At 41.1% G+C, this 24488-nt stretch overlaps 1 protein-coding gene across 3 annotated transcripts in view; it reads right to left on the minus strand.

Moving 5' to 3' along the window:
- The window catches only part of HHAT (hedgehog acyltransferase), a 312900-nt gene that overhangs the window by 24325 nt on the left and 264087 nt on the right, over nt 1-24488 (minus strand). The gene's annotated exons all lie outside the window — the stretch shown is intronic.

The raw sequence follows: 24488 nt of genomic DNA on the forward strand, positions 1-24488 counted from the left end.
TCCAGCTCCAAAGTTCGGGTCTCCATTGATTTCTATGGGGTTTGGGCTCAGGTTCACGTTTGGTACAGTTCTGGTACCCGAACCGAACTTTGGACTTCAGACCCGTTGAACCCGAACTTCCACGGATCTGCTTCTTACGATACAAGTCAACAGGAAAGCTAATAAGAAATCTAGAAAATGCCAGTAAAACAGATGCCCCCAAAACGCTGGAAAAAAACGATAAAAAAAGGTCAAAAATGTTGAAAAAGAATTCACAAAGCAATGGAAAAAATGATTACAGACTTGGATGTAACCTTGTAGTTTTCTCTATCATGATCGTATTTTCAATTAAACATTTTAAGAATGACTGAACTAAAATTACAGTTTTAATAAATACTGAATTTCGTCGCACATGCGGCACGCCAGGGTCATCCAGTCCTAGTCTGTCATCCCCACTTAGTCCAGAAAATGTAAATGATATGTTCTCGTAATGGCTTAAATACAAATGTAATTATATGCTGTAGAGTGTTCTGGAAGTAATACAGATCCCGAGGCCACAAAAAAACGACAAATGACCAGCCAGACATCACTGACGGCCACGGCCGGCGAATCTTGTCCTTCAATGAGGACGGGATTGCTCTCAGCGGTTCTGCTCCATGACATTGGAAGTTATGTGATACAATCAGGGATTAATTGAACAGAGTTGCAGATGTGATAGGTGATATTAAACCTGTTATAAGAAAATCAACCTTATCTTATGTAAAAATTGCATGATTACAGTAGTTTTATAGTGGTTTTCTGATTGACTGGTCTTTTCAGGGAATTGAATGGAAACTTGTGAAAAAGAGGGATCTGTAGGAGTGGACTTTAGGCATGGTAGGTGGCGAAGGACAGAGTAATAACTATGGGAATAAATCCCATCTCTCCTGACTCCCCCATACGCAGAAACCCTCCTCTTAGCAAAGCACTCCTGTTTTCTATGAGAAAGAGCATTTCCATAACAGGATTAGCTGTTGAAATTCAACAAAATTCTCTTTCTCAATATCATGTGTTGGTGGAGAGTCAGGAGGCACCTTTGCACATTAAATTGTTGGCCGATTCCACCTATATCGAATAAAGGTTTTGGGGTGGAAGATTAGAGAGCAGATAATTCATCTGTATGAAAGTGGTTGACAAGAACTGTTACAAAATGGAACATACTAAAGAAATACCATGGTTATGTGCAATGAGTACTCGAGAGAAGAGTATAAGAAATGAGCAACACAAATTGCCGAGTCTTGGTCCAGTAGCCACGTCACTACTGCATGGCCGCCGGATGAGAGCCCTGAAAACTGCCTCCTACATGCCAGAATCTCAGTTGCTTTTGCTGTTGTGTAGGCCTTGTGCGACATCAAATGACACACTCTTGACTTCACGCTGGACCTACAATTCAGAAATGGTGGCAGGATGTTGGCAGGTAAGAGGCAGTTGTCAGGGCTCCCATCCAGTGGCCATGGACAAATGCTGTGGCCTTGGGAACCAAGGTCTTACGAATCAATTCACTCATTACTAGTATTAAGATCTCAAGATAAACCATGAGACATAGGTTTACAATAAACATACTTGCCAAGAGTCCAAAATTTCATGGAATGGTCAGAAAAATCTGAGTGCTGTACTCTGCTAACTTTGACAGTAGCATAAGAAAAGAATGAAACGGAGGAGCACATGCTCATCATCCACTTCATTCTCAGGATCTCTGGTCCCCCTTGCTTGTAGATTTCATTAATCAGCAAGTTGTCCCTTATACGAGAAAACTCCTTTGGCCTCCTGTGGATCCATTTAATCTCCTGGCACATGTTGTCATGTCTGTGGAAGGCAATTAACTTTTCTCTTAACTTTTTCGAACATTCTCATGACTACCCAAGAATATAAGTGACGCAGTAGTCAATGCCCATGAGGAACAGGTTAAGATTCATCAGGAATGCTGCCAGGAGCTGCTGTCCGGCTATCCATCACATTTGCAGCAGATCATAACAGGCAGAGGAACCATGAGTAGTACTCAAGTCGCTTGTCATGGAGTGTTGAATAAGAGACTGCAACTCAGTAAGAGTGTCATTTTGTAGAGTTTGCAGAAACCACTTGTTATATTAGTTGTGTTGAGCTATTTGCATTGTTCTTGTCCCAATGGTTTATTGCAAACAGTAGAAAGTTGGAAACTTTTGCTAATAGACCCAATTTACAATGGAGGGGGGGGGGGATGGGCTAAATAAATAGAAATGCAACCATATATTGCTGTGCATTCTAACCAAACAGCATGTACTGTAATGATAGCCTCTTATATTTACGTATTCTCTTCACTAAGATTTGGGTGTATAAACATAAGGATCAGATCAATGTGAAGGAGCAGCATCTTGTGTTGTAGGCTTGGAAGCCATGGGAGGTGATTTGCATTCATTTCCTGATCAATGTTTCAGGAGCGGAACTCTGTTTGCAGAGTAAATTTAGCATGCTACTCTGCAGGCAATTTCTTATTCTTAGATAAAGCTATGAGCTGTTTTCGGAAAGTCTTAAAAGCAGTGGAGATCAGCGTTCCACACTGAGCATCTCTGGAATAGAAACAATCAGATTCTCATCGGTTCTCCTACACATGAAATCTTTCAAAATGAATACAATGCTATACACAGATCCATATACACTGAGGTTTTCAAGCCTGTCATTATCGATTCACTTAGATACTGTAATAAGAAGCAATTTTTATGATTTGATATACATAATTACCCAGAAGGACTGAAAAAACGGGAAGCAAAGTGGAGTAAGCGGAAAACAAAAATCCAGGAAAGATGACTAGACTCTTCCCTCTACTCTCCAGGTCCACAATCCCCAACTGACAAACTTGCACACCGTCGCAGAAATCTTAAACACCTCGATCCACACTCACATTCTGAATCGCTTCTCCCCTTACAGACACAGGTTCCCTACACAATGTGAATGCCGCTGCAGCTTTATATAACACAATAACTGCAGTTCTTGAATCGGTCACCCCTCTCCCACATACCAAAGCTAGCAAAATCAACAGACAACCCTGGCACACCAGCCTGACCAAAGAACTCTTGACGGGATTTCAGGTTTGCTGATCAGAGATGGAGAAGTTCACATTCCAAAGAGCACATCATCGTATTCAAACAGTCCTTCACTACTTTCAAGGCCACACTCACCACAGCAAAACAATCCTACTTCTCATTTCTCATATCCTACCTGTCTCACAACCCTAAACAGCGATTCAACACTTTCAATTCTCTCCTCCGTCCCTCAGCACCTCCTCCCTCTCCACTCATCTGAGCTAAAGATTTTGCCTCATTTTTCAAGCAGAAGATTGACAACATCAGAGAAAGCTTTGGCCTACAACCCCTTTTCCTAACTACCCAACCCTCCTCCTCCAAAACCAACTTCTCCACCATCACCTGTGCACTTGACCCGATCCCATCCCACTTCATTCCAAACCTCGCCAGTCTTCATCCCAACCCTAACCCATCTCTTCAACCTATCACTAACAACTGGTGTTTTCACCTCACATTTGAAACATGCCTCAATCACACCCATCCTCAAAAAGCCCTCTCAACTTTGTCCCTGACTTGTTTGGAGATCTCCTTGGTCTTCATGGTGTTTGGTTAGTGGTGCCTCTTGTTAATGGTGTTGAAGCCTCTGTGGTCTTTCAGAGAAGATAAAGTGTATGTAGGTGTAGTATAATACTTACAGCATGTGACACTTATACTGCACACACGGGGCATCCTGTCACCAAGCATGGGACTTATGAAGGCAATTTTTAGGGGCTTCATCGCAAAAGGGGTGAATACATATGCACATGCCAATTTTCAGTTACTTGATCCTATGAATTTAATGTATGCCTATATTTTTCTCACTTGACTTCACCAACGTAGACTATTTAGTGCTGATTACAAACAATATTTAAACACAGGTTGTAATGTAAGAGAATAGGTAATAAGTCAAGAGGGTGAATACTTTTGCAAGGCACTGTGTGTGTAAATCTACATACAAATTGTCTGTCATGGTAACAAATTCCCTTTGGCTCAAACAAGATTTATAAGGATGAGCTGGTGGGCAGCTTTTCTCCTGACCAATATCATCCATCAGCAGAGAGTGACAGAGGCTCCCATACACATCAGATGATCGGCTGGTCCAGCGAAATTGGCAAACTTTCATCTGATATATATTGTCTGAGGTTTCTGAAATATGAATTGGCTGCTTCTTGTACGCCTGATTAACGCTCTGAGGAACGGCACCTATGAGCCACTTTACATGAAGTGTCTTTATTTACCCGAAGTACTTACTGGTATTTAGATACCGGCTTACACTAATCTACTTTGCCTCCATGCTAATTAAGATAACACAAGTGATAAATAAGGGCTAAATAAACAGTTTACAAGAATCCCATTTGTGTGTGTGGTACTTAGACTCCTCAGCATGGGCTCAGCGTCTGCAGGTAGGAAATACGGCACAAACTCCTTCACAGATTCTGACAAAGCCACTGGCAAAGTACTGGAGGGGAGATATGTATCACTGAGGTTGTTAGCTTCAGTGATATGAACCTATGAAAACACTCCAGCACATTAAGTGCTGAGAGTGGTTAATCGACCATGTTTAGTGCTAAGATGAGTAAACAGCTATAAAGTGGGAGGAGTCCAGAGAATAAATACATGGCCTTCTTACTCATTCTGTGTTGAGTGTGTCTGGAGATGGGAGCTCCAGAGCAGTGTGTTTTCATAATAAGGAAAGGTGAACTTTTTTTGATGTTTATTCCTGAGCGGGCGAATCCCCGCAGCATCAAGGACTGTGCCATATGTTATGTTTCGTTTTCCCGATAGGCTGTGTTTGTTTTGCTAATGCTGCACTGGTTTATGCAGTACCTTTTATAAACCAGTGGAAGAATTAAAGAAACAACGTTCCTGTGTCTACTTGTACGTGCAACTGAGTGAGCTGATCTACCACAATATATAGATTGCATAACCTGCAAAAGTTGTACTTCCTCTCTTAACCATTTTCATATCTTTTCCCGAGGGCAGTCCAATATAACCACAGCGAGGTCTTTTCTTTGGAACGCTAAGGAGCGTTCACACGCTGCATTTTTGCTGTGGCTTTTAATGCAAATTTAAAGCTGCTTTGAACAGTACTAGCAAAAGCCAGGAGATTTCAGACATCTCACGCACACAAATCTTTTTTTTTCCTGACTGAATTGGAAAATTGCTGCCTTTTTTGAAAACTGCAGCATGTCACCTCTTTCAGCATTTTGGCAGCATTTTTTCACCCATAGAAAGTAAACGCAAAAACGCAGCAAAAAACACTTCCATCAGTTTTTGCAGCATTGTTAGTGAAAGAAACCTAGGTATAGCAGGATGCGAAATTCATTTATTTTTGTGATTTTTCCAAACTGAAACCATAATATCTTGATATCCTCACATGAGCATTACAGTTAGTATTAGTGCAGTTTAATTAACCCCTTAGTGACTGAGCCAATTTGGTACTTAATGACCGCGCCAATTTTTACAATTCTGACCACTGTCACTTTATGAGGTTATAACTCTGGAACGCTTTAACGGATCCCGCTGATTCTGAGAATGTTTTTTTGTGACATATGGTACTTCATGTTAGTGGTAACATTTATTGGATATTACTTGCGATTATTTATGAAAGAAACAGAAATATGGTGAAAATTTTTAAAATGTTGCAATTTTCAAACTTTGTATTTTTATGCCCTTAAATCAGAGAGATATGTCACGAAAAATAGTTAATAAATAACATTTCCCACATGTCTACTTTACATCAGCACAATTTTGGAAACAAACTTTTTTTTGTTAGGGAGTTATAAGGGTTAAAAGTTGACCAGCAATTTCTCATTTTTACAACACCATTTTTTTTTATGGACCACATCTCATTTGAAATCATTTTGAGGGGTCTATATGATAGAAAATAACCAAGTGTGACACCATTCTAAAAACTACACCCCTCAAGGTGCTCAAAACCACATTCAAGAAGTCTATTAACCCTTTACGTGCTTCACAGGAACTGAAACAATGTGGAAGGAAAAAATGAACATTTAACTTTTTTTTTGCAAACATTTTACTTCAGAACCATTTTTTTTTTATTTTCACAAGCGTAAAAACAGAAATTTGACCATAAATTTTGTTGTGCAATTTCTCCTGAATACGCCGATACCCCATTTGTGGGGGTAAACCACTGTTTGGGCGCACCGCAGAGCGTTTTTGCGTGCGTTTTGATTTGCGTTGTGCGTTGCGTCGCCGACGCAGCGGCGCACAACGCAAATGTGAACGTAGCCTAAGTATAACAGGGTCCCCGAATCCCCCTATTTCTCTGTCCTCTGATGTGCGATCACATCAGAGGACAGAGAATAACACATCGCTTTTTTTTGCGGCCGCCGGTAAACAGTTAATTACCGGCGATCGCAAAACAGGGGTTGGTAAAAACCGACCCCGATCATGTTCTTTGGGGTCTCGGCTACCCCCGGCAGCCAAGACCCCAAAGATCTTCTGGTTGCCGGCCGGTGGGCGCACTGCACATGCGCCCGCCATTTTTTGGCAGGAAAAAGATAGCGGCGCCCATCGGGAGCCACGAGGAGCATCGGGGGAGACAGGTGAGTATCGGGGGCTATCGGGGACCCCATTTCTCTGTCCTCTGATGTGCGATCACATCGGAGGACAGAGAAATTAAATGGGAAATCGCGGGGGGTTTTTTGCGACCACCGGTAAACAGTTAGTTACCGGGGATCGCAACTCGGGGGTCAGTAAAACCCCCCCGAATCATATTCTCTGGGGTCTCGGCTACCCCCGGCAACCGAGACCCCAGAGAAAATCCGACTCTGGGGGGCGCTATTCACTTTTTCCACAGCACCGTTAATTAATTGCGCTGTGGTTTAAGTATCCTTATCTGCCACCGTTAAAAGGCGTATCGGCGGTCGTTAAGGGGTTAAATAAGTGATATGTGTAAAAGTAAACAATGCCTGACCAATGTGTGAAAGTAAACAATGTCTGACCAATGTGTGAAAGTAAACAATTATGATGGATATCGATTTTACTTAAGTATTAATAAACATTGGACTTTTTAACAAGATAGTATTGTTTGTTAGAATCACTTCTGGTCTGGTGGCAATGATACCACAACAGACCGCTTTTGTTGACAATTAATTGAAGTGCCTAACGTTTAAGTATACTTTTGGATGCATAGAATTACATTCTCACAAACAATGCCTGACCAATGTGTGAAAGCAAACAATGTCTGACCAATGTGTGAAAGTAAACAATACGTGACCAATGTGTGAAAGCAAACAATGTCTGACCAATGTGTGAAAGCAAACAATGTCTGACCAATGTGTGAAAGTAAACAATGCTCTACCAATGTCTTAGGTAAACTATGCTTTGATCAATTCAACTCCTTTAACTTTTTTTTACATTTGTGGTTCTGTATTTTTCCATGAACTAATATAAACTTTTACTGTTTAGAATAGTCACTATTTTTTCATACATAAAAAAAAAACTTTTTCCACTAAATTTTGTCAAATTGTCCTTTTTACCAAAAATATTTTATGGTTTCACATATGTCTTGTATTGGTGGCCTAACACCTTGCATTGTTCATGCTTGTATGGTGGAAGCAAAGCTGAACTTTGGGATCCTGACAAATGCAGCAAAAAAAAATGCAGCAAGAAAAGCAGCAAAAAAGCAGATCAAACCTGATTTTTGTTTGCAGTATTTTTACTGCCAAGAGATCAGGTTTTGACTGCAGAACTAAAAGCTGCAAAAAAGCAGTGCGTGAACATAGCCTAACCCCAATTTTAAGAAGGACATAGCCCTCCTGGCTCCAGCTTCCGTAAGGTTCTCTTAAGCTGACCGCATCCATCATTCAGGCAATCATGTTGCGCTCTCTGCCTTGGTCAGTGGCCACCTCTGATAGAATGCAACGAATGCCAAAGTTATAGGGTTAAAAATCCCTCTGTTCTTGAGAATGGAGAGCATCTTTAATACAAAGTAAAATTCCAAAGTTGCTTACTTTTACAAGCATTTTGCAATTTTTAGATTACCTCTTTAAGGATACTGCTCTCTTTGTATTCTTACTAACTCTCCAACTCACATACAGTGGCTTGCAAAACTATTCACCCCTTTGGCTTCTTACCAACTTTTTTTCCATTACAACCTGCATTTAAATATTTTTGTAATCCAATTTGTGTGTGATGTATCAGCACTAAATAACCTAAGTTGGTGAAGTGAATTGAGAAAAATATAGGAAAAAATTTAATTTATGGGACAAAATAAATAAAAATTGGCATGTGCATTTGTATTCACCCCTTTTGCTATTAAGACCCTAAACATTTCTAGTGAAAGCAATTCCCTTCATAAGTCACATGCTTAGTGAAGGGAAATCCACCTGTGTGCAATATGAGTGTCACATGTCTGTCAGTATATACACTTTACCTTTTCTGAAAGGCCACAGAAGCTGCAACACCTTTAACAAGAGGCTTCACTAACCAAACACCACCATGAAGACCAAGGAGATCTCCAGACAACACCATGAAGACCAAGGAGATCTCCAAACAACACCATGAAGACCAAAAAGATCTCCAAACAACACCATGAAGATCAAGGAGATCTCCAGACAACACCATGAAGACCAAGGAGATCTCCAAACAACACCATGAAGACCAAAAAGATCTCCAAACAACACCATGAAGACCAAGGAGATCTCCAGACAACACCATGAAGACCAAGGAGATCTCCGAAAAACACCATGAAGACCAAAAAGATCTCCAAACAACACCATGAAGATCAACGAGATCTCCAGACAAGTCAGGGACAAAGTTGTTGAGAAGAACAAGTCAGGGGTGGGTTATAAAAAAATCCAAAACTCTGATGATCCCTCAGAGCACCATCAAATCCATTATCATCAAAAGGAAAGAACATGGTGCCACAACACACCTGCCAGGAAAGGGCTGCCAACCAAAACGCTCAGCCCAGTCAAGGAGGCCATTAATAAGAGAGGCAGTACAGAGACCAAAAGTAAACCTGAAGGAGCTGCAGAGTTCCCAGAGACTGGAGTATCTGTCCATACAACTATAACAAGCCATACACTCCATAGAGGTGGATTTTATGGAAGAGTGGCCAGAAAGGCTCAAAAGACATGTGTGAGACTCCCCAAATGTATGTAGGAAGGTGCTGTGGTCAGATGATACCAAAATTGAAATTTTGGACACCAAGGTAAATGCTATGTCTGGTGCCAAACCAACACAGCTCATAACCCCCAAAACACCATGCTCTCAATGAAACAAGGTGGTGGCAGCATCATGCTGTGGAGATGTTTTTCGGCAGCAGAGACAGAGAAAATGGTCCGAGTTGAGGGGAAAGATGGATGATGCGAAATACATAATTAAGTTTAAAGGAATACTTTAAGTCCATCTAGTTCAACCCATAGCCTAACCTAACATGCCCTAACATGTTGATCAAGGGGAAGGCAAAAAAAACCCCATGTGGCAAAGAGTAAGCTCCACATTTGGGAAAACAATTCCTTCCCGACTCCACATACGGCAATCAGACTAGTTCCTTGGATCAACGCCCTATCAAAGAATCTAGTATACATAACCTGTAACATTATACTTTTCAAGAAAGGCATCCAGTCCTCTCTTAAATTTTAGTAGGGAATCACTCATTACAACATCATACGGCAGAGAGTTCCATAGTCTCACTGCTCTTACAGTAAAGAATCCGCATCTGTGATTATGCTTAAACCTTCTTTCCGCCAGACATAGGGATGCCCCCTTGTCCCTGTCTCAGGTCTATGAGTAAAAAGATCCTTAGAAAGGTCTTTGTACTGTCCCCTCATATATTTATACACTCAAATAAGATCACCCCTTAGCCTTTGTTTTTCCAAACTAAATAGCCCCAAGTGTAATAACCTATCTTGGTATTGCAGACCCCCCAGTCCTCTAATAACCTTGGCCGCTCTTCTCTGCACCCGCTCTAGTTCAGCTATGTCTTTCTTATACACCGGAGACCAGAACTGTGCACAGTATTCTAAGTGTGGTCGAACTAGTGACTTGTATAGAGGTAAAATTATGTTCTCCTCATGAGCATCTATGCCTCTTTTAATGCATCCCATTATTTTATTACTATACAGGGATATTCTTAAAAAAAGTGTTTCAGTCTGTCAGTGATATGAGACTGGGACTGAGGTTCCCCTTCCAGCAAGACGATGACCCAAAGAATACTGCTAAAGCAAAACTTGAAAGGTCTAAATGTTTTGGAATAGCCTAATCAAAGCCCAGACCTTAATCCAATTTGTTGTCACACTTGAACAACGCCGTTCACCAGAGGAAACCATCTGACTTGAAGGAAGTAGAGCAGTTTTGCCTTGAGGAATGAGCAAAAATCCCAGTGGCAAGATTTGGAAAGTGCAGAGACTTATTCAAAGCCACTTGCAGCTGTAATTGCCGCAAAACGAGGCTCTACACAGTACTGACTTTAGGGGGGTGAATAGTTATGCTCTGAAGTTTTTTGTTATTTTGTCCTATTTGTCATTTAATTCACTATAAAAAAAATAAAAACAAATGTTTTCAGATGTAGGCATGTTCTTTACATAAACTGATGCAAACCCTAAAAAAAAACTGTGAAATTCTGAGTTGCGAGGGAGCAAAACATGAAAAATGCCAAGGGGGTGGTGGTGAACACTTTCGCAAGTTACTGCATGTCAAACTTTGGCGCTCGGGCCACATTGGCCTGCAGGGTGAGTGTATTTCACTGCATCTCACTGTCAAATATATCGGCATCCCAGATACAGATTCAGTTGAAAGCAATGATGGAGGAGAGAGCGTCAGCTGATGCTCACTTTCCCATCATTCCCCCACTGCGTCTGACATCTTAGCGCAGCAGGCATCATTACAATGAGCCCCCTGTACTGAGATGGGCAGAAGATCTGAAAAGACCAAGAAGAGACCAGAGCAGTGGGGGACAGGCAGAGGTATTTTTATTTTTTTAAATGTGGGGCCTATTATACTGTATGGAGCACTGTGAGGCCATTATACTGTATGGAGCACTGTGAGGCCATTATACTGTATGGAGCACTATATTGGGCCCATTATTCTTTATGGAGCGCTATGTGAGGCCATTATACTGTATGAAGCACTATATGGGGCCATTATACTGTATGCAGTGCATACATTATACTGTATTGCATACATTATGCAGTGCATACATTATACTGTATGTGGTGCCCATTATACGGTATGCAGCACTATGTCTTCAAAGGGAGATTTGTAGTTAAAATTCTGCGCTGCCGCTAAGATGAATTTCAGGAGAGTATAGTTGATTCACAGTGGTTTTATTCAACGTGTTTCAGGGGTCTCATGCCCCCTTCATCAGAAATATACAACACAGAATTTACAGGCATCACAGGTATAAATAGTTTTGCTAGGTTAAAAAAAAAATGAGCACCAACAGGTCAGATGACCAATTTGCTCATTTTCTTTGTAACCTAGCAAAACTACTTATACCTGTGATGCCTGTATATTCTGTGTGGTATATCCTGATGAAGGGGGCCTGAAACGCGTTGATTAAAACCACTGTGAATCAACTATACTCTCCTGAAATTCATCTTAGCGGCAGCGCAGAATTTTAACTACAAATATCCCTTTGAAGACATTATTTTCTCTGGTCGGTGAAGACCTGTGGATCTGCAGCAGCCGCTATCTATATGCTCTAATCTCATCCTAACCAGGTGAACAAATTTGGTGTATATTCTCCTCTGTGTAACGTGGATAAGACCCTATTGCGCTCTTTGTCTCCCCATTGTTTTGCAATAGTATGGAGCACTATTTGATGCCCGAAGCACTGTGTGAAGCCATTATACTGTATGAAGCATTGTATGGGGCCCATTTTACTGTATGGAGCAGTATGTGGGGCCATTATACTGTATGGATTACTATGTGGGGCCAGGGCCATTATACTGTATGGAGGACTATGTGGGGCCATTATACGGTATGGAGGACTATGTGGGGCCATTATACTGTATGGCGGACTATGTGGGGCCATTATACTGTATGGAGCACTTTTTCGAAGCCATTATACAGTGTACAGGGCTGTGTGTGGATTACAGTTGGAGAATCATATTGTGATGAGGTCACCATTGTTTGTTGGGGGATTGATGGAGGAGGGGGTACAGTAGGGTCATCATACCGCACGTGTGGAGGGTTAAGGTTCATACTGTGTTTGGGGGTACTTTTGTTTTCATCATACTTTATTATCTACATTATTCAAAGTTTTTTTTTTTATCCTTTCTCATTACATATTTAAATTAAGCCATTGGGCCACGTGCTTTTTACTGCTCTCACATAACAAATTATATTATTCCAATAATTTATTCTAAGATCTATTCATTAAAATGTACTTTTTTAGTGGGACAACCCCTTTATATTTGTTTCCATATGAAAAAGTACATCGTTATATTTGATGATATGGAAAAACGTCCTCAATTGTAGACTTTTTAAAAAATAAATATCAAGGTTGGTCCATGACTTCGTCCAAGTTTTTAATATTGGCCCTCTGTGTATTTGAGTTTGACATCTCTGCTCTAATTACGCGTTCAGTGTCTCATTTCAAGGCATCTGTTCTGCAAAAAAAATATTATTGATTCATTCTTGTCTTGATTACTGTAATTCATTACTATTTGGTCCTCCCCTTATAAAACTTTGCTTCCACCTGCACTGGTTCTGCACTGGTTCTCAAGTAAGGCAGTTTTTTTTGTACAATTTTATCATTTGTGATGATAATCTGTGATGTCACTGATGACATCATATGTTAAGGAAGGCTAAAGGACCTGCAGGCACCAAGGCAAGTGTTTTCCAGCCATGAACCGCTAGCACTTCGTGATCTCTTCCACCAGTCCCATACTGAATCCTTGATCTCCTGAGCACGTGTTGTAATTTGAAGAAAATACAGATGCATTTATAGTTTGTGTTTTGACCTTCTAGGCTTTTTTTTATGCTTTTTGCTGATATCAGACATAAAATTGTAAAAAATATATTTTTTTTTCTCTTGCTTGTTATTTCATAATCATTTTTTATTTTTTTAAATAATTTTAGCCTTAAAAACCTAACCTTAATTCTATCCCTAGACGTAACCCTAGTAAGGGTTAGGAAAGAGTAAAACGATAAAAGCAGTTCTTAGTAATGTATGAAGACGGCATTGCATCATGTGCAGCTGCTGCTTCAACACGAACGTCATTCGTTAGCTGATGATTTTCTATCATTTCGATTGCTGCATATGCAGAGCGCAGCAGCTGACATGAGTTTGTCATCCGCTGCTCCACTCTGCATAGGCAGCGTACAAAAAGCCAAAGCTCCCGTTATCATACTGAGCTTTTGCCCTTTTGGGCGTTGCCTATGCAGAGTGCAGCAGATGATGACAAACTGATCTCAACTCCTGCGCTCTGCATTTATTTTTTTTTTATCAATAGCAAATTCTAAAGGTGTTTGCTTTTACATGCAGCTAGGATACCGTCAGCCTAAGGACAGGCCGTCCTGTAAAACCCCGGAATACAGCAGAAAAAGTTTTCCTTTAGCCTGAAGTTAGTACACCTTGCCATCCGAGTCTTCGGGAGCTTATGCATAATGTAGGAGCAGCGGCCAGCAGACACGTTTAAGGAAGCGTTCACCTGTATCACCGTGATAAATGACAATTTGTGCTTTAAATAGGGCAAAACGCACATGTGCCCCTGCTGCTCCGATCGAGCGCATCTGAAAAAGCCGAAGCGGAGGTTGAAACGGTTTCACATGAAGACCTTTAAACAGGAGAAACAAGCTGAATAATTAAATAAATTACTGCCGAGTCACTGAAGACAAAAGGGGGGCGCTCCAGCACGCTGCGGATCCCGTCCCCGGGTGCTCCTGACCGAATCACATATGGCCGTGATTTATGTGCGCCTAATATTAATGCCGAGCAAACGAAAAGTGAGACAAAGCATAAAAAAATGGATAATTAGATGACAGCTGAAGCCGCAAGCCATGACACGGCAGCTAGATAAAGTCTGAAAACCGCTGGAACAAAAGGGGAGACAATTAAATTTAGACCATATTTCAGAGAGGCACGCGCCCTCGGACATCGGCGGTGGGCATTTATTTAATGAATTAGTTCAGACGGATCATATGTGGCAGGAGTTTCCATCCTGACGGTCCATTAAAACTGCTCTAGAAACTGAATTTATCATCTAAACATACAAAAATCGTTCAGAGTTAATATTACCATAAAACACTTATTTTTTTCTAAATATGCATAAAATGATCTGCTGATAAATTTACCAACATATTTTATAATTTATTCTTTGCTCAGACGTACATACAATGTAGACTTTAATTTCTCATCTCATCACCTACAAGGTAAAACTGGATTTTGGATCACATACCGGTCTAACATGTCTGGGAACTGTCCCAACATTCATGCTCTATTACTTGCTATCAATTCTTTTTGAGTGGGAGTTCTCTCTTCATCAACATTCTGCCAGCACTACAGGTACTGGAACTTCTATTCCTTCATTCCTCAGCAGGCATAAACTACCTGCCCTGAATTGAAAGCCTGATTTCTCTGTTTCTGTCTGCATGCAGTTCAACAAACAAGAGATCAGGAGCAGAACGATATAGAACAATCCCTACTTCCTATAGAACAGGGGTGGGGAACCTCAGCCGTCCCCCCCCCCACCAGATTCTCAAGGACCACCTTCTTGGGCAGGGAGGTGTATTTTGATTACAACCAGCTCATTAATTTCTTCTTGCTCTGTTAGCACACACATGCAGTTTTCACTACTGAAGGGCATGCAATGAAAGATTACATCCTCAAACCAGTGCCAGAGTCAGGATGCACTTTGTGGGCGGAGTTTGTACGGCCCCCGAAGGATGGTTTAAATATACAAATGGCCCTTGGCAGAAAAAGATTCCCCACCCCTGCTATAGAGACATAAGACCCATTTCCATTTCCTGTATAGATATAAAAATCTAACTTCACTTCCTGTAAAGAGATGAAGAACCGCCCCCGTTTATCGTAATCTGTCCGACTTGGCATGGATTATATTTGACAACAGGCAGTGGACAGCAAGTTACAGAAGAGGCAAGTGGACGGCAAGTTGGAACCATTTCAGAGGAAACATGTCCAGGAACTGTCCCAACTCTCATGTTTGGTATCTTGCGATACACTTTTTTTCGAAATGGGAGTTTCCCCTTCAATAGCATTCTACCAGCACTATAGGCACTGGAACTTATGTTACTTTATTCCCAAGCATGCATAAATTACCTGCACTGGTCTGAAAGCCCACCTCTCTGAGATGTTTGCATGCAGTTCAACAAACAAGAGATCAGGAGCACAGAGACATAGAAGAATCCCTACTTCCCTGCCTCCACTTATTTTCAAAAGAGACAAAGACTAGTCCCCAATTCCTATGAAAACACAAAGACCCAGCTGCACTTCCTGTACAGACACAAAGCCCTGCCTTCACATCCGGTAGAGAGATGAAGACCCTCCCCCGCTTACTGTAATTTGTCCCGGCATCGTTGCTTCTAGATTCAGATTACACTTTATGATTGATTTTCCTTTTTTTATAATCAATAGGGGGATTTTTATTTTTTTTTAACTACAATTACTGTTATCTATATTTATACACGAGCCTTTGGACAGTTGATAAGGCAAGCATAAACACCTGCACCCCACTTCCTGTAGAAACACAAAGATCTGCCTTCCCTTCCTGTAGAGAGACGAAGACCTGCCCCCGCTTACTTTTAATCCGTCCGGCTTGGCATCTCTGCTGCAAGAGATGGATTACACTTGACAACAGGCAGTGGATAGCAAGTTACACAGAACCAAGCGACTGAAACATTAGAGTCATTTTCAAGAAATAAAATACAAATTTTTTTTTAAATAAAGTTATATTATCACATTATGCATCAGATGAGTTCACATTTTCTAAAAATACAGGGACCTTTTATGTTTAATTGATTTTACTTTTTTTTTTTTTCATTTAATGAGGGGCTTTTTATTTTTTTACCTATTAACTGGTATCTATCTTTACACACGAACCTTTGGGCAATTGGTAAGGAAAGGCTAAGAATGACAGTCAAGGGACCGCATTGCTGTCTAACCCAAAAAAAAAGGAAGGGACAAGGATTTCCTGTGACGTGATCAATTGAAAAGTCATAAAAACGACATGATCAAGGGAAAAGTCATATAAACAGTGTAGAACGCAGCATTCAAAATCTTTGTGGAGATAAAAGGTTTCTGGTCGTAAAGAAATAGGCAAAAGGGTGGAGTCTGATTCACTTACAAGTTTGGAAAAATATGTGTCTCTGGGCTAGTAATCACCAAATTTGGTTTAGACAAGTAATTTCTACTGATTTTTTTCTTGGCTTGTACTTGCCATGGAACCACAAGACTTGGTGAACAGTGTGCAGTTTTGACATATAGTTCACTAGAGCAAAACCCAGCAAGATCTGCAGTGAATGAACCCAGACTAAAGCGGAGTTTACGCTACACGACCTACAGCTGAAAACGTCTGCCGATCGGCTACATGTTTGCCTATCCGTGGTCGTTTAGCAACCTGTTTAGATAGCCCACCCGCACCGGAGGCGTGGACAAAACTATTGCTAACAGATCACTCTGTGTGTCATAGTTCGTGGCAGCACGTGTTCAGAAAAATGTGCTGCGGAGAACAATTATTTTTAAGCAAACTTAAAAATCATTTCAACCGACGAAAGAGCCTTTTCCTCTTTACACTGTTCACGATAATTGGCCAGTATAAATGCACCCAAAAAAATAGACCCTCAAGATGAGTGATTGTCTGCAAATTATTGTCACATGGGGTTGTCTTCTAAAGATGTTGAGGTGATCTCAGAACCGAGGTTAGGTAAATATAATTTTGAGGGTGGAAATGATAAGATGTTTGCGAGAAGTCTGCAATCTAATAGGGTTGTTCGAATACATCTAAAGAAAAAGTTTCATATTTGAGATGTCTGGGTGATTCCGGTTGAGATGTTCCTACTTTTGTAATTTCCAGTTGAACTCATGGGGTAATTGGCATCAGTATTACCACCAATTCTGTGCACAATTCTGTCTCCGAAACATCCAAAGCTGATCTCAGACTGCGGAGGAGGGAAAGATTACACAGATAGAACGATTATGAAATGCTGGGTGTTTTCTATTCAGCTCTGTGCGATCCACCGTGAACGCTATGACCTTGATTTCTTCTAACGCCAAAATGGCTATTCACGAAATAGGATAATGTCAAGGGCATTAGGAAGGCAATGTCTGATTTGAGCTTCGTCATCCTGTATCTAGACGCTTCACCTACGCAGTTTCTTACTTTTGTATCTATGTACTTCTCAGTGTGAAGCATCTTTCAATCTGTTTTCCTGAAATAAAGTTGTGCTCAAAATGTTCCAAACTAGCCAAGCATTTTACGACAAAGAGTAAGTCAAAGAGAACGAAAACCACCTATTTCGCAAACACACGATTTAATGCCCTCGAAAAGTGAGAACAGGCAAAACTAAAACGAGAAGAGTGTCATTCCCGAGCCCTAGGAGATATAATGGAAAAAATCAACCTAATGTCTTTGAATCAAAGTCTCCAAGACTCTTGATGAAATTTTACAATTTAATTCTCGAGCAAGAAAAAAAAACTATTACAAAGACACTTTCGCTTGGAAACAGATAAAATTCAGGCTCTTCTGGAAACTTCAGAATCACAAACAATGGGGAAAGTCGGGGTAAATAGTGTGATGCAGCGGTAGGACCATACACAGTGAAACGGCAGTGACCAAGCAAGTTCAAACAAAACGTTCTTTTATTGTGTTACTTCACACAGTCATTATAGTATACGGCTTCTTCATACAGTCCATTAATAATGCATGGCTAAAGGATGCAGTCAAAACACAGGCCAAACTTCCCTCTGTCCAGTGTCCCTGGGTGACAGCACGCCGGTAACAAGTCTCTGTACTCACTCAGCGCACTGCACTCTTTATCCTCTGGAGTGCAGCCGAGTATACATAAGACAGCCCTGTAGCCTCTGTGTTGCTCCACACAGAGAGACCTCTGCAGACAACTGCCCTGTCTGCTTCCAAGAACACACTTGACACACCTCCCCCACTACTACAGGACCTTTTAATCAGTCACTGCTTCACTATTCTAATTACAGCCACACCTGAAGCGTTTTGCCCCCGGAAGAAGCCCCGGGGCGAAACGCGCGTTGGGGCGCACGAGGGAGGACACTTTGGTATGCACTCTGCACCACCCGGTCTATTGAGAGCTTTTCTCTAGAGGTATAAGTTATATTCCACACAAAATTATTTAATAAGTTGGTTATTGCGGATTAACCTCTGAATGTGATCATATATGATTTATTATAACCTTATATGGATGGCTATTTACCCTAGGTATATAACTGGGTGGAATTGAATATTAGTGTGATGACACTAGAAAGCCTTTTGAAGGGTTGCATCATTTGATAGGTGTTACCATATCTTGTATATTATTATGGAGTAACTGATATGATTGGCTGAACATCTATAGCTAATGATCTGATGTTTATGTTGGACTATACTGCCTACTAGGTCATAGACATGGTGTGGAATCTTTCGTAGAGTTCAGTACTGAATTGTTCCCCTGTAACACTCTGTTCTTATTGGTATTGGTGTCCTTGGTGATTTTAACTTGAAATAAAGATTTATATAAATAACTAGCTGAAGAGCCCGGCGTTGCCTGGGCATAGTAAATATCTGTGGTTAGTTATAGCACGTCACTTCTCTTATTTTCCCATCACTCCTCTCATTTTCCCAATCACATCTTCAATTTTCCCCCTCACATCTCTCATTTTCTCCCTCACACCTCTCATTTTCTCCCTCACTCCTCATTCCCGCTTAACACTTGTCATTTCGACCTCACATCTGTCATTTTCCGATCACTACACTATTTTCCCTCACTCCTCTCATTTTGCACTCACACCTTTTCATTTTCACCTCACACCTCTCATTTTCACCTCAGTATATACATGTTTGTCATCTCCCTTATATATAGTATACACCTGTATGTCATCTCCTGTATATACTATATACCTGTATGTCATCTCCCCTGTATATAGTATATACCTGTGTGTCATCTCCCTATATATAGTATATACCTGTATGTCATCTCCTCCTATATATAGTAAATACCTGTATGTCATCTCCTCCTATATATAGTATATACCTGTATGTCATCTCCTTCTATATATAGTATATACCTGTATGTCATCTCCTCCTGTATATAGTATATACCTGTGTGTCATCTCCCCTGTATATAGTATATATCTGTGTGTCATCTCCTCCTGTATATAGTATATACCTGTATGTCATCTTCTATATATAGCATATACCTGTATGTCATCTCCTCCTGTATATAGTATATACCTGTAGGTAATCTGCTCCTGTATATAGTATATACCTGTGTGTCATCTCCTCCTGTATATAGTATATACCTGTATGTCATCTCCTCCTGTATATAGTATGTACCTGTATGTCATCTCCTCCTCTATATAGTATATACCTGTGTCATCTCTCCTGTATATAGTATATATCTGTGTGTCATCTCCCCTGTATATAGTATATACCTGTGTGATCTCCTGTATTAGACCTCGTTAACACGTTATTTGCTCAGTATTTTTACCTCAGTATTTGTAAGATAAATTGGCAGCCTGATAAATCCCCAGCCAACAGGAAGCCCTCCCCCTGGCAGTATATATTAGCTCACACATACACATAATAGACAGGTCATGTGACTGACAGCTGCTGTATTTCCTATATGGTACATTTGTTGCTCTTGTAGTTTGTCTGCTTATTAATCAGATTTTTATTTTTGAAGGCTAATACCAGACTTGTGTGTGTTTTAGGGCGAGTTTCGTCTGTCAAGTTGTGTGTGTTGAGTTGTGTGTGGCGACATGCGTGTAGCGACTTTTGTGAGATGAGTTTTGTGTGGCAACATGCGTGTAGCAACTTTTTGTGTGTCGAGTTGCATGTGACAGGTTAGTGTAGCAAGTTGTGTGCAGCAAGTTTTGCGCATGGCGAGTTTTGCACGTGGTGAGTTTTATGTCTGGTGCCTTTTGAGTATGTGCAAGTTTTGTGTGAGGCAACTTTTGCATGTGTTGCAAATTTTGTGCATGTGGCAATTTTTCCGCGTGTGCAAGTTTTGCGTGTGGCGAGTTTTCCATGAGGTGAGTTTTGCACTTGTGGCGAGTTTTGCGTGAGCCTAGTTTTTGCATGTGGCGAGTTTTGCGCGTGGTGAGTTTTGAGCGGCGACTTTTGTGTTTCGACTTTTATGTGGCGAGGTTGGTGTATGTGTGGTGAAATGTGTGCTGAGGGTGGTATATGTGTTCAAGCACGTGGTAGTGTGTGGCGCATTTTGTGTGTGTGTTCATATCCCCATGTGTGGTGAGTATCTCATGTCGGGGTCCCACCTTAGCAACTGATCGGTATATACTCTTTGGCGCCATCGCTCTCATTCTTTAAGTCCCCCTTGTTCACATCTGGCAGCTGTCTATTTGCCTCCAACACTTTTCCTTTCACTTTTCCCCATTATGTAGATAGGGGAAAAATAGTTTGGTGAATTGGAAAGCGCGGGGTTAACATTTCACCTCACAACGTAGCCTATGACGCTCTCAGGGTCCAGACGTGTGACTGTGCAAAATTTTGTTTCTGTAGCTGCGACGCCTCCAACACTTTTCCTTTCACTTTTTTCCCCATTATGTAGATAGGGGCAAAATTGTTTGGTGAATTGGAAAGCGCGGGGTTAACATTTCACCTCACAACGTAGCCTATGACGCTCTCAGGATCCAGACGTGTGACTGTGCAAAATTTTGTGGCTGTAGCTGCGACGCCTCCAACACTTTTCATTTCACTTTTTCCCCATTATGTAGATAGGGGCAAAATTGTTTGGTGAATTGGAACGCGCGGGGTTAAAATTTCGCCTCACAACGTAGCCTATGACGCTCTCGGGGTCCAGACGTGTGACTGTGCAAAATTTTGTGGCTGTAGCTGCGACGGTGCAGATGCCAATCCCGGACATACACACACACACACACACACACATACACACATTCAGCTTTATATAGTAGATAATTCTTTATCATATGGTTCTCTTCTTGCGGCAAAGTGAATTTAAGTCCGCCTTTGGTATATATCGGTCTCTGAAGTGCCATAGCTGCTTACAGTGGGGCAAAAAAGTATTTAGTCAGTCAGCAATAGTGCAAGTTCCACCACTTAAAAAGATGAGAGGCGTCTGTAATTTACATCATAGGCAGACCTCAACTATGGGAGACAAACTGAGAAAAAAAAATCCAGAAAATCACATTGTCTGTTTTTTTAACATTTTATTTGCATATTATGGTGGAAAATAAGTATTTGGTCAGAAACAAAATTTCATCTCAATACTTTGTAATATATCCTTTGTTGGCAATGACAGAGGTCAAACGTTTTCTGTAAGTCTTCACAAGGTTGCCACACACTGTTGTTGGTATGTTGGCCCATTCCTCCATGCAGATCTCCTCTAGAGCAGTGATGTTTTTGGCTTTTCGCTTGGCAACACGGACTTTCAACTCCCTCCAAAGGTTTTCTATAGGGTTGAGATCTGGAGACTGGCTAGGCCACTCCAGGACCTTGAAATGCTTCTTACGAAGCCACTCCTTCGTTGCCCTGGTGGTGTGCTTTGGATCATTGTCATGTTGAAAGACCCAGCCACGTTTCATCTTCAATGCCCTTGCTGATGGAAGGAGGTTTGCACTCAAAATCTCACGATACATGGCCCCATTCATTCTTTCATGTACCCGGATCAGTCGTCCTGGCCCCTTTGCAGAGAAACAGCCCCAAAGCATGATGTTTCCACCACCATGCTTTACAGTAGGTATGGTGTTTGATGGATGCAACTCAGTATTCTTTTTCCTCCAAACACGACAAGTTGTGTTTCTACCAAACAGTTCCAGTTTGGTTTCATCAGACCATAGGACATTCTCCCAAAACTCCTCTGGATCATCCAAATGCTCTCTAGCAAACTTCAGACGGGCCCGGACATGTACTGGCTTAAGCAGTGGGACACGTCTGGCACTGCAGGATCTGAGTCCATGGTGGCGTAGTGTGTTACTTATGGTAGGCCTTGTTACATTGGTCCCAGCTCTCTGCAGTTCATTCACTAGGTCCCCCCGCGTGGTTCTGGGATTTTTGCTCACCGTTCTTGTGATCATTCTGACTCCACGGGGTGGGATTTTGCGTGGAGCCCCAGATCGAGGGAGATTATCAGTGGTCTTGTATGTCTTCCATTTTCTAATTATTGCTCCCACTGTTGATTTCTTCACTCCAAGCTGGTTGGCTATTGCAGATTCAGTCTTCCCAGCCTGGTGCAGGGCTACAATTTTGTTTCTGGTGTCCTTTGACAGCTCTTTGGTCTTCACCATAGTGGAGTTTGGAGTCAGACTGTTTGAGGGTGTGCACAGGTGTCTTTTTATACTGATAACAAGTTTAAACAGGTGCCATTACTACAGGTAATGAGTGGAGGAAAGAGGAGACTCTTAAAGAAGAAGTTACAGGTCTGTGAGAGCCAGAAATCTTGATTGTTTGTTTCTGACCAAATACTTATTTTCCACCATAATATGCAAAAAAAATGATAAAAAAACAGACAATGTGATTTTCTGGATTTTTTTTTCTCAGTTTGTCTCCCATGGTTGAGGTCTACCTATGATGTAAATTACAGACGCCTCTCATCTTTTTAAGTGGTGGAACTTGCACTATTGCTGACTGACTAAATACTTTTTTGCCCCACTGTATATCTAGACATGTTTTGGTATATAAGGGCAATATGCAAGCAGCTTGGTGAGACGACAACAATTAGAAAATGGAAGAAACACAAGATGACTGTCAATCTTTCTCGGTCTGGGGCTTCATGCAAGATCTTCCCCATGGGGTACGGATGATTCTGAGAAAGGTCAGGAATCAGCCCAGAACTACATGGAAGGACCTGGTCAATGACCTGAAGAGAGCTGGGCCCACAGTCTCAAACATTACTGCTAGTAACACAGTATGTCTTCAAGGATTAAAATCCTGCAGGGCACGCGAGGTCCCCCTGCTCACACCTGTACATGTCCAGGTCTGTTGGAATGTCGCCAATCACCATCTGGATGACCCAGAGGACCAAAAACTGTTTGGTATCAACTCCAATCGCCATGTTTCGAGGAAGAAGAAGGATGAGTACAACCCAAAGAACAGTGTTCCAACAGTGAAGCATGGTGGGGGAAACATCACACTTTGGGGGTGCAGCATGGTGGGGAAAACATCACACTTTGGGGGTGCTTTTCTGCAAAGGGGACAGGACGACTGCACTCTATTGAATGGAGGATGGATGGGTTCATGTATCGCGACATTTTGGCAAACAATCTCCTTCCCTCAGTAGGAGCATTGAAGATGGGCTGTGGCTGGGTTTCCAGTATGACAATGAAGTGGGTGAGTGGCTCAATAAGCAGCATTTCAAGGTCCTGGAGTGGCCTAGCCAGTCTTCAGACCTGAACCCAATAGAAAATCTTTGGAGGGAGCTAAAACTCAATGTTGCCCCGAAACATGAAAGATCTGGAGAAGATCTGTATGGAGGAGTGGGCCAAAATCCGTACTCCAACTACAGGAAACGCCTGACCTCTGTAGTTGCAAACAAAGGTTTATGTACCAAATGTTAAGTTCTGCTTATCTATTGTATCAAATACTTATAAATACATATTTAATGCAACAAAATGCAAATTAATTATGTAAAAATCATACAATGTGATTTTAATTTTTTTTAGAGTCTGTCTCTCACAGGTTAATTATACCTATAGTAAAAATTACAGACGTCTCCATTCTTTGTAAATGGAAAACCTTGCAAAATCGGTAGAGTATCAAATACTTATTTTCCCAACTGTATATATGTTTTTCATGACTATTTTATAGGGTACCTTTATTTATGTAAGATTATTCTGCATCGCATTGTGTTTTATTGCCCTCCAGTGGTGTCTCTTTTAGCCCTTCATTGAGCTACTCTGCTAATCATATATTTTTGTCTTACCGTATATTAAGAAAGATGAAGTGATTTAGAAACATTTTCTTGGTATCTTTTCTATTTTCTTTGCGTTTATTTCTTTTTTTTTCCCCAATACATATTTAGTAGAAATGTTATCTGAAGCTCTTGTAAAAAGATTCCCCACTTTATCTTGTGCTATTCATAATACAGTTGCCTTCACCGGTGGAATAGCTTTCAATCAAGAACGATCCTTGGTTGAAAGAATATTCCCAGAAGGGGCATTAGTTTGTCATCATATGTCATTGAAAATTTATGGACATATTGGATGACTATGGCCAATATGGACTGAAATGTGTATGGCCGTGTTGGTATAACGATCATTCTCCAGACGATTTGGTTTTTGTCTTATCTCCAAAA

Source organism: Ranitomeya imitator, chromosome 5, assembly GCF_032444005.1.
Source record: "Ranitomeya imitator isolate aRanImi1 chromosome 5, aRanImi1.pri, whole genome shotgun sequence".
In the NCBI taxonomy this organism is placed as follows: Eukaryota; Metazoa; Chordata; class Amphibia; order Anura; family Dendrobatidae; genus Ranitomeya; species Ranitomeya imitator.